Raw genomic sequence first — 10000 nt, 5'->3', positions numbered from 1 at the left:
GCATACATATGTCCGTTCCGTGGGAACCACCGGGGAGATGTCAGAGCCCGTGAAACCCCGAAAGACAGACCCTTAAAGGCCCGCAAGCCCTTGGGGTGAACGTCTGGGGCGGGCAGCATACATACACCCCGGTCGGGAACCACAGGGAGGTGAGGTCAGAGCCCGTGAAACCCCGAAAGACAGACCCTTAAAGGCCCGCAAGCCCTTGGGGTGAACGTCTGGGGCGGGCAGCATACACACTCTCCACGGCGGGCCGCGAAGACTTAGCGGGCGCAGCCGCCGGAGCGGGCCGCCGACGAGGCCTGAAACGCGGGGTGCGGCCGGGACCGTTCCCCCCCTTGCATTTCGCTGGATGATCAGACAGTCGCAAAGAACCGTCTGAAAATCCCGGGCCAAGTCCAGAAAGTGTCCGTAAAAGAGCTAGCGGGGCCCAGCCACTTTCCTCCAGCAAGTGCCCTTAGCTCAGTTTTGACCTCTCTCATTGCACTAAGTGTCTTCAAAAACCCAGTTCCTGTATTTCCCCCGGCACCGTAGAGAAATGCTGACAGCCTGGAACACTGTGGCGGCTGCACACGGCACTCCCATGCCCGCCGCGAGCAGCCTAGCCCCGCCTCAGACCCGCGAGAACCGCCCATCGGCACACGGCCCGCTGTGCGCCCGAGCCGTTTGGTGTAAAAACTGTCCAAAAGTGGTTTCGACCACTTAGGAACATCGTAGAGACTCGAAATAAAAAGGATTTTGTTGGAAAAGCGATTCTGAGGAAGGCTGTGTTAAAATTAATTTCGGGAAATGTCGTTTACCCCCCCCCAAATGGCTCCGAAGTACCCCCCCCCCACCCCCCCCCTAAAAAACCGTGTTCCGGGGGTTTTTCGAGAAAACAAACACACGGGGTATATAGAGGGGACTGAGACGAATCGAATGACGTGCTTTGCAAAGAAATCGGGGGCTCACAGCCCCCCCAGGAGAGGTTCAAAAGTCGGAGGACTGGTCACCTAACTCCCATTGAAGTCAATGGGGGAAAAATGAAAACTGTCAAAAAGGCTTAAAATGGTTCAAAAACCCACTGGGGCAGTAGATAATCATCCTATTTGAATTTTAAAAGTCTTAGTTTGGCGAAAAAATACCTTTTAATAATTGTTTTAGGGGTCAGAAAAATCAGCTCCGGCTGCCTGGTCACCTAGGGGAGATAGAAAATTTTTCTAAGTTTTTCACTCGGCCGCCTGGTCCCCTAACTCGAAAATTTTAAAGTGCTCCCATCGGTCCCGGGATAGGGTGGCTGATAGCTGGGAGCCCCCTGAGCACTGCCCCGGTGTTAGTTTTCGGAGAAATGCCCCCGTTGATTTGTTATGATTTTTTTTCCGCCGGCCGCCTGGTCGCCCTAATGCAAAGTCAATGGGAGTGAGGAGATAGAAAATTTTTCAAAGTTTTTCACTCGGCCGCCTGGTCCCCTGACTCGAAAATTTTAAAGTGCTCCCATCGGTCCCGGGATAGGGTGGCTGATAGCTGGGAGCCCCCTGAGCACAGCCCCGGTGTTAGTTTTCGGAGAAATGCCCCCGTTGATTTGTTATGATTTTTTTTCCGCCGGCCGCCTGGTCGCCCTAATGTAAAGTCAATGGGAGTGAGGAGATAGAACATTTTTCAAAGTTTTTCACCCGGCCCCAAACGGCTCCAAAACACACTGGGGCTGTGGCTGGGACTCTCACCAGGACTGCCCCCTACTTTATTTCTGGATTAAAAAGCATTCTATATTAATTTTTCGATTTTTGGGACCCGGGACGCCTGGTCACCTAACTCCCCTTCTATCCCTATGGGGGGGGGACGGGGACATCGAAAACGCTCCCATCGCCGCCGAGGCACGCTGCGGGGACTCTCCCTACCATCGCCCCATGCTTCCTTTGAAGAATATATGACGTTTTTCAATTTTCACCGACATTTGAAAATCAAAACTTCAGAACATTTCATAGTTATTCTCAATGGGTTGTCTAGGGGCACACATCTCTAAACTGGGGGAAATGCTCAAAATGATTAAAAAGAAAAACAATGCCCCCAGACCCGGGGGGCTGATAGCTGGGAGCCCCCTGAGCACAGCCCCGGTGTTAGTTTTCGGAGAAATGCCCCCGTTGATTTGTTATGATTTTTTTTCCGCCGGCCGCCTGGTCGCCCTAATGTAAAGTCAATGGGAGTGAGGAGATAGAATATTTTTCAAAGTTTTTCACTCGGCCGTCTGGTCCCCTGACTCGAAAATTTTAAAGTGCTCCCATCGGTCCCGGGATAGGGTGGCTGATAGCTGGGAGCCCCCTGAGCACAGCCCCGGTGTTAGTTTTCGGAGAAATGCCCCCGTTGATTTGTTATGATTTTTTTTCCGCCGGCCGCCTGGTCGCCCTAATGTAAAGTCAATGGGAGTGAGGAGATAGAATATTTTTCAAAGTTTTTCACTCGGCCGTCTGGTCCCCTGACTCGAAAATTTTAAAGTGCTCCCATCGGTCCCGGGATAGGGTGGCTGATAGCTGGGAGCCCCCTGAGCACAGCCCCGGTGTTAGTTTTCGGAGAAATGCCCCCGTTGATTTGTTATGATTTTTTTTCCGCCGGCCGCCTGGTCGCCCTAATGTAAAGTCAATGGGAGTGAGGAGATAGAATATTTTTCAAAGTTTTTCACTCGGCCGTCTGGTCCCCTGACTCGAAAATTTTAAAGTGCTCCCATCGGTCCCAGACCCGGGTGGCCACGAGGTGGGACCCCCCTGAGCACTGCCCCGGTGTTAGTTTTCGGAGAAATGCCCCCGTTGATTTGTTATGATTTTTTTTCCGCCGGCCGCCTGGTCGCCCTAATGTAAAGTCAATGGGAGTGAGGAGATAGAATATTTTTCAAAGTTTTTCACTCGGCCGTCTGGTCCCCTGACTCGAAAATTTTAAAGTGCTCCCATCGGTCCCAGACCCGGGTGGCCACGAGGTGGGACCCCCCTGAGCACTGCCCCGGTGTTAGTTTTCGGAGAAATGCCCCCGTTGATTTGTTATGATCCGTAGTTGCCGGCCGGCCGCCCGGCATTGCTCTATCGGATGGAGCGTGGGCTGGCTATGGGAGATTTAGCGATTTTCGGAACCGGCCCCGATCGCCCCCCAAACCGGGTGGCCACGAGGTGGGACCCCCCTGAGCACTGCCCCGGTGTTAGTTTTCGGAGAAATGCCCCCGTTGATTTGTTATGATCCGTAGTTGCCGGCCGGCCGCCCGGCATTGCTCTATCGGATGGAGCGTGGGCTGGCTATGGGAGATTTAGCGATTTTCGGAACCGGCCCCGATCGCCCCCCAAACCGGGTGGCCACGAGGTGGGACCCCCCTGAGCACTGCCCCGGTGTTAGTTTTCCGAGAAATGCCCCCGTTGATTTGTTATGATCCGTAGTTGCCGGCCGGCCGCCCGGCAGTGCTCTATCGGATGGAGCGTGGGCTGGCTATGGGAGATTTAGCGATTTTCGGAACCGGCCCCGATCGCCCCCCAAACCGGGTGGCCACGAGGTGGGACCCCCCTGAGCACTGCCCCGGTGTTAGTTTTCCGAGAAATGCCCCCGTTGATTTGTTATGATCCGTAGTTGCCGGCCGGCCGCCCGGCAGTGCTCTATCGGATGGAGCGTGGGCTGGCTATGGGAGATTTAGCGATTTTCGGAACCGGCCCCGATCGCCCCCCAAACCGGGTGGCCACGAGGTGGGACCCCCCTGAGCACTGCCCCGGTGTTAGTTTTCGGAGAAATGCCCCCGTTGATTTGTTATGATCCGTAGTTGCCGGCCGGCCGCCCGGCAGTGCTCTATCGGATGGAGCGTGGGCTGGCTATGGGAGATTTAGCGATTTTCGGAACCGGCCCCGATCGCCCCCCAAACCGGGTGGCCACGAGGTGGGACCCCCCTGAGCACTGCCCCGGTGTTAGTTTTCGGAGAAATGCCCCCGTTGATTTGTTATGATCCGTAGTTGCCGGCCGGCCGCCCGGCAGTGCTCTATCGGATGGAGCGTGGGCTGGCTATGGGAGATTTAGCGATTTTCGGAACCGGCCCCGATCGCCCCCCAAACCGGGTGGCCACGAGGTGGGACCCCCCTGAGCACTGCCCCGGTGTTAGTTTTCCGAGAAATGCCCCCGTTGATTTGTTATGATCCGTAGTTGCCGGCCGGCCGCCCGGCAGTGCTCTATCGGATGGAGCGTGGGCTGGCTATGGGAGATTTAGCGATTTTCGGAACCGGCCCCGATCGCCCCCCAAACCGGGTGGCCACGAGGTGGGACCCCCCTGAGCACTGCCCCGGTGTTAGTTTTCCGAGAAATGCCCCCGTTGATTTGTTATGATCCGTAGTTGCCGGCCGGCCGCCCGGCAGTGCTCTATCGGATGGAGCGTGGGCTGGCTATGGGAGATTTAGCGATTTTCGGAACCGGCCCCGATCGCCCCCCAAACCGGGTGGCCACGAGGTGGGACCCCCCTGAGCACTGCCCCGGTGTTAGTTTTCGGAGAAATGCCCCCGTTGATTTGTTATGATCCGTAGTTGCCGGCCGGCCGCCCGGCAGTGCTCTATCGGATGGAGCGTGGGCTGGCTATGGGAGATTTAGCGATTTTCGGAACCGGCCCCGATCGCCCCCCAAACCGGGTGGCCACGAGGTGGGACCCCCCTGAGCACTGCCCCGGTGTTAGTTTTCGGAGAAATGCCCCCGTTGATTTGTTATGATCCGTAGTTGCCGGCCGGCCGCCCGGCAGTGCTCTATCGGATGGAGCGTGGGCTGGCTATGGGAGATTTAGCGATTTTCGGAACCGGCCCCGATCGCCCCCCAAACCGGGTGGCCACGAGGTGGGACCCCCCTGAGCACTGCCCCGGTGTTAGTTTTCCGAGAAATGCCCCCGTTGATTTGTTATGATCCGTAGTTGCCGGCCGGCCGCCCGGCAGTGCTCTATCGGATGGAGCGTGGGCTGGCTATGGGAGATTTAGCGATTTTCGGAACCGGCCCCGATCGCCCCCCAAACCGGGTGGCCACGAGGTGGGACCCCCCTGAGCACTGCCCCGGTGTTAGTTTTCCGAGAAATGCCCCCGTTGATTTGTTATGATTATTTTTCGCCCAGGCGATGTGCCTTTTCATTTTGTTTTGCACTTTCCTTCATTCCTTGGTGCATGCTACCATCTAACGGACACATTTCGGTACTGCAGTTTGAAAGTAATTTCCCCGTCTAGGGATCTCTCAATGCCCTGGGCTGCGAAAGGAGGGCAAGGACACCCTATGTTCTCATGAGTGCAAAGCCCCCCCGGCTTCAAGGCATTCCAAAAGGAAAACCGGAGACACTGCTGTACACACACACACACACACACACACACACACACACACACACACACACACACAGAGAGAGAGAGAGTAGTCACACAGTGGAATAAACTCCCCAGCGATGTGGTAGAAGCTGAAAGTTGGGGAACATTGTGATGGTCTATATTTCTTGGCAGATAATAAAAGATGCTCTTATCATGCCTCCGTTGATGTGTTATGATCCATAGGTTGCCGGCCGCCCGGCATTGCTCTGATCGGATGGACCGTGGGCTGCCTATGGCAGAGTATGGGCGATTCTTCAGCCGGCCCCGATGGCCCCCCAAACCGGGTGGCCACGAGGTGGGACCCCCCTGAGCACTGCCCCGGTGTTAGTTTTCCGAGAAATGCCCCCGTTGATTTGTTACGATTATTTTTCGCCCAGGCGATGTGCCTTTTCATTTTGTTTTGCACTTTCCTTCATTCCTTGGTGCATGCTGCCATCTAACGGACACATTTCGGTACTGCAGTTTGAAAGTAATTTCCCCGTCTAGGGATCTCTCTCTCGTCTAGGGACACTGCTGTACACACACACACACACACACACACACAGTGAGAGAGAGGGAGAGATAGAGAGAGGGAGAGATAGAGAGAGAGAGGTGGAGAGGGAGAGAGAGGTGGAGATAGAGAGATGGAGATAGAGAGAGATGGAGATAGAGAGAGATGGAGATAGAGAGAGAGATGGTGATAGAGAGATAGAGAGAGAGATGGTGATAGAGAGATGGAGATAGAGAGAGAGATGGTGATAGAGAGAGAGTCGTCACACTCTGGAACAAACTCCCCAGAAGCTGAAAGTTGGGGAACATTATGATGATCTTTATTTCTTGGCAGATAATAAATGATGATCTTACAGAGGGCGACTTACAACACCAGTGCAAACATACAGCGAAGTACAAGGCATCAATCACGACAGAATCCCTTGAGTTAAAGCAGCAGATTCAGAATAACACACGTCCAAACAGACTGGAGAGGACCCTAAAACGAGCACGAAAGGTGTCGAATATGTGGCCTCCTCTCGCTTGTAAACTCTCTCGTGTTCCTGTCGATGGGGTCGGCGGCTCGGGGCAGCGGCCTAGCAGCAGCAGGCAGGCAGGCTGACCTCCAGGGCAGGCAGGCAGGCAGGCAGGGCTGGAAGGCAGGCAGGCAGACCTCCAGGGCTGGAAGGCTGACCTCCAGGGCAGGCAGGCTGACCTCCAGGGCAGGCAGGCAGGCAGGCAGGCAGACCTCCAGGGCAGGCAGGCAGACCTCCAGGGCTGGATAGCAGACCTCCAGGGCAGGCAGGCAGACCTCCAGGGCTGGATAGCAGACCTCCAGGGCAGGCAGGCAGACCTCCAGGGCAGGCAGGCAGACCTCCAGGGCAGGCAGGCAGACCTCCAGGGCTGGATAGCAGACCTCCAGGGCTAACAGGCAGACCTCCAGGGCTGGCAGGCTGACCTCCAGGGCAGGCAGTGCTGCTGCCAGGGCTGGATAGCAGACCTCCAGGGCTGGATAGCAGACCTCCAGGGCAGGCAGGCAGACCTCCAGGGCTGGATAGCAGACCTCCAGGGCAGGCAGGCAGACCTCCAGGGCTGGATAGCAGACCTCCAGGGCAGGCAGTGCTGCTACCAGGGCTGGATAGCAGACCTCCAGGGCTGGATAGCAGACCTCCAGGGCAGGCAGGCAGACCTCCAGGGCTGGATAGCAGACCTCCAGGGCAGGCAGGCAGACCTCCAGGGCAGGCAGGCAGACCTCCAGGGCAGGCAGGCAGACCTCCAGGGCTGGATAGCAGACCTCCAGGGCTGGATAGCAGACCTCCAGGGCAGGCAGGCAGACCTCCAGGGCTGGATAGCAGACCTCCAGGGCAGGCAGGCAGACCTCCAGGGCAGGCAGGCAGACCTCCAGGGCAGGCAGGCAGACCTCCAGGGCTGGATAGCAGACCTCCAGGGCTAACAGGCAGACCTCCAGGGCTGGCAGGCTGACCTCCAGGGCAGGCAGTGCTGCTGCCAGGGCAGGCAGGCAGACCTCCAGGGCAGGCAGTGCTGCTGCCAGGGCAGGCAGGCAGACCTCCAGGGCTAACAGGCAGGCAGACAGACCTCCAGGGCAGGCAGGCAGACCTCCAGGGCTAACAGGCTGACCTCCAGGGCAGGCAGGCAGACCTCCAGGGCAGGCAGTGCTGCTACCAGGGCTGGATAGCAGACCTCCAGGGCAGGCAGTGCTGCTGCCAGGGCAGGCAGGCAGACCTCCAGGGCTAACAGGCAGGCAGGCAGACCTCCAGGGCTGGAAGGCAGACCTCCAGGGCAGGCAGGCAGACCTCCAGGGCTGGATAGCAGACCTCCAGGGCAGGCAGGCAGACCTCCAGGGCAGGCAGGCAGACCTCCAGGGCAGGCAGGCAGACCTCCAGGGCAGGCAGTGCTGCTACCAGGGCTGGATAGCAGACCTCCAGGGCTGGATAGCAGACCTCCAGGGCTAACAGGCAGACCTCCAGGGCTGGCAGGCTGACCTCCAGGGCAGGCAGGCAGGCAGGCAGACCTCCAGGGCTGGATAGCTGACCTCCAGGGCTGGATAGCAGACCTCCAGGGCTAACAGGCTGACCTCCAGGGCTAACAGGCAGACCTCCAGGGCAGGCAGGCAGACCTCCAGGGCAGGCAGTGCTGCTACCAGGGCTGGATAGCAGACCTCCAGGGCTAACAGGCAGACCTCCAGGGCTGGAAGGCAGGCAGTGCTGCTACCAGGGCAGGCAGGCTGTCCTCCAGGGCTGGAAGGCAGACCTCCAGGGCAGGCAGGCAGACCTCCAGGGCAGGCAGTGCTGCTACCAGGGCTGGATAGCAGACCTCCAGGGCTGGAAGGCAGGCAGGCAGACCTCCAGGGCAGGCAGTGCTGCTACCAGGGCTGGATAGCAGACCTCCAGGGCTGGAAGGCAGACCTCCAGGGCAGGCAGGCAGACCTCCAGGGCAGGCAGTGCTGCTACCAGGGCTGGATAGCAGACCTCCAGGGCTGGAAGGCAGGCAGGCAGACCTCCAGGGCAGGCAGTGCTGCTACCAGGGCTGGATAGCAGACCTCCAGGGCTAACAGGCAGACCTCCAGGGCAGGCAGTGCTGCTACCAGGGCTGGATAGCAGACCTCCAGGGCTAACAGGCAGACCTCCAGGGCTGGAAGGCAGGCAGTGCTGCTACCAGGGCAGGCAGGCTGTCCTCCAGGGCTGGAAGGCAGACCTCCAGGGCAGGCAGGCAGACCTCCAGGGCAGGCAGTGCTGCTACCAGGGCTGGATAGCAGACCTCCAGGGCTGGAAGGCAGGCAGGCAGACCTCCAGGGCAGGCAGTGCTGCTACCAGGGCTGGATAGCAGACCTCCAGGGCTAACAGGCAGACCTCCAGGGCTGGCAGTGCTGCTACCAGGGCTGGATAGCAGACCTCCAGGGCTGGATAGCAGACCTCCAGGGCTAACAGGCAGACCTCCAGGGCTGGCAGGCTGACCTCCAGGGCAGGCAGGCAGGCAGGCAGACCTCCAGGGCTGGATAGCTGACCTCCAGGGCTGGAAGGCAGACCTCCAGGGCTGGCAGGCTGACCTCCAGGGCAGGCAGGCCGGGCCCCCGGTGCTGCATCTCGGCCGCTGCCTGGGGCGGACCGGCCCGGGTGCCCTTGCGCTTTTTCGACACCAGGGGGCAGTTGGGTGCCATTCCGTCCCTCGTGTGGCGAAATGGCGGTACTGCACCTCCGCCTTTTTGCTGGAGAAAGTCCGCAGTCGGGACAATGCGCCACACGGTCCGTCGGCAGGAGGCCCGGGCCCGGGCACAACTCCCCGGTGGGGACGGACGCCGGGCTGGAGCTTCCCTTCAGCACACACACTCACTCACTCACTCTCTGACCGACCGACCGACCGACGGCTCCCAGCGCTCAGCCTGCAGGGCTACACACCCCGGTGGGTGCGGGCTCCGGGCTGGAGCTCTCCTTCAGCACACACACTCACTCTCTGACCGACCGAACGACCGACGGCTCCCAGCGCTCAGTCAGCAGGCCTACTCCTCCCCGGTGGGGACGGACGCCGGGCTGGAGCTTTCCTTCAGCACACACACTCACTGACTGACCGACCGACGGCTCCCAGCGCTCAGCCTGCAGGGCTACACACCCCGGTGGGTGCGGGCTCCGGGCTGGAGCTCTCCTTCAGCACACACACTCACTGACTGACCGACCGAACGACCGACGGCTCCCAGCGCTCAGCCTGCAGGGCTACACCTCCCCGGTGGGTGCGGGCTCCGGGCTGGAGCTTCCCTTCAGCACACACACTCACTCTCTGACCGACCGACCGACCGACGGCTCCCAGCGCTCAGCCTGCAGGGCTACACCTCCCCGGTGGGTGCGGGCTCCGGGCTGGAGCACACACACTCACTGACTGACCGACCGAACGACCGACGGCTCCCAGCGCTCAGCCTGCAGGGCTACACCTCCCCGGTGGGTGCGGGCTCCGGGCTGGAGCTTTCCTTCAGCACACACACTCACTGACTGACCGACCGAACGACCGACGGCTCCCAGCGCTCAGCCTGCAGGGCTACACCTCCCCGGTGGGTGCGGGCTCCGGGCTGGAGCTCTCCTTCAGCACACACACTCACTCTCTGACCGACCGAACGACCGACGGCTCCCAGCGCTCAGCCTGCAGGGCTACACCTCCCCGGTGGGTGCGGGCTCCGGGCTGGAGCTCTCCTTCAG

Source organism: Amia ocellicauda, unplaced genomic scaffold (genome assembly GCF_036373705.1).
Source record: "Amia ocellicauda isolate fAmiCal2 unplaced genomic scaffold, fAmiCal2.hap1 HAP1_SCAFFOLD_85, whole genome shotgun sequence".
NCBI lineage: Eukaryota > Metazoa > Chordata > Actinopteri > Amiiformes > Amiidae > Amia > Amia ocellicauda.
The sequence above is the reverse complement of the archived record's forward strand: the minus strand, read 5'-3'. Positions refer to the sequence as shown.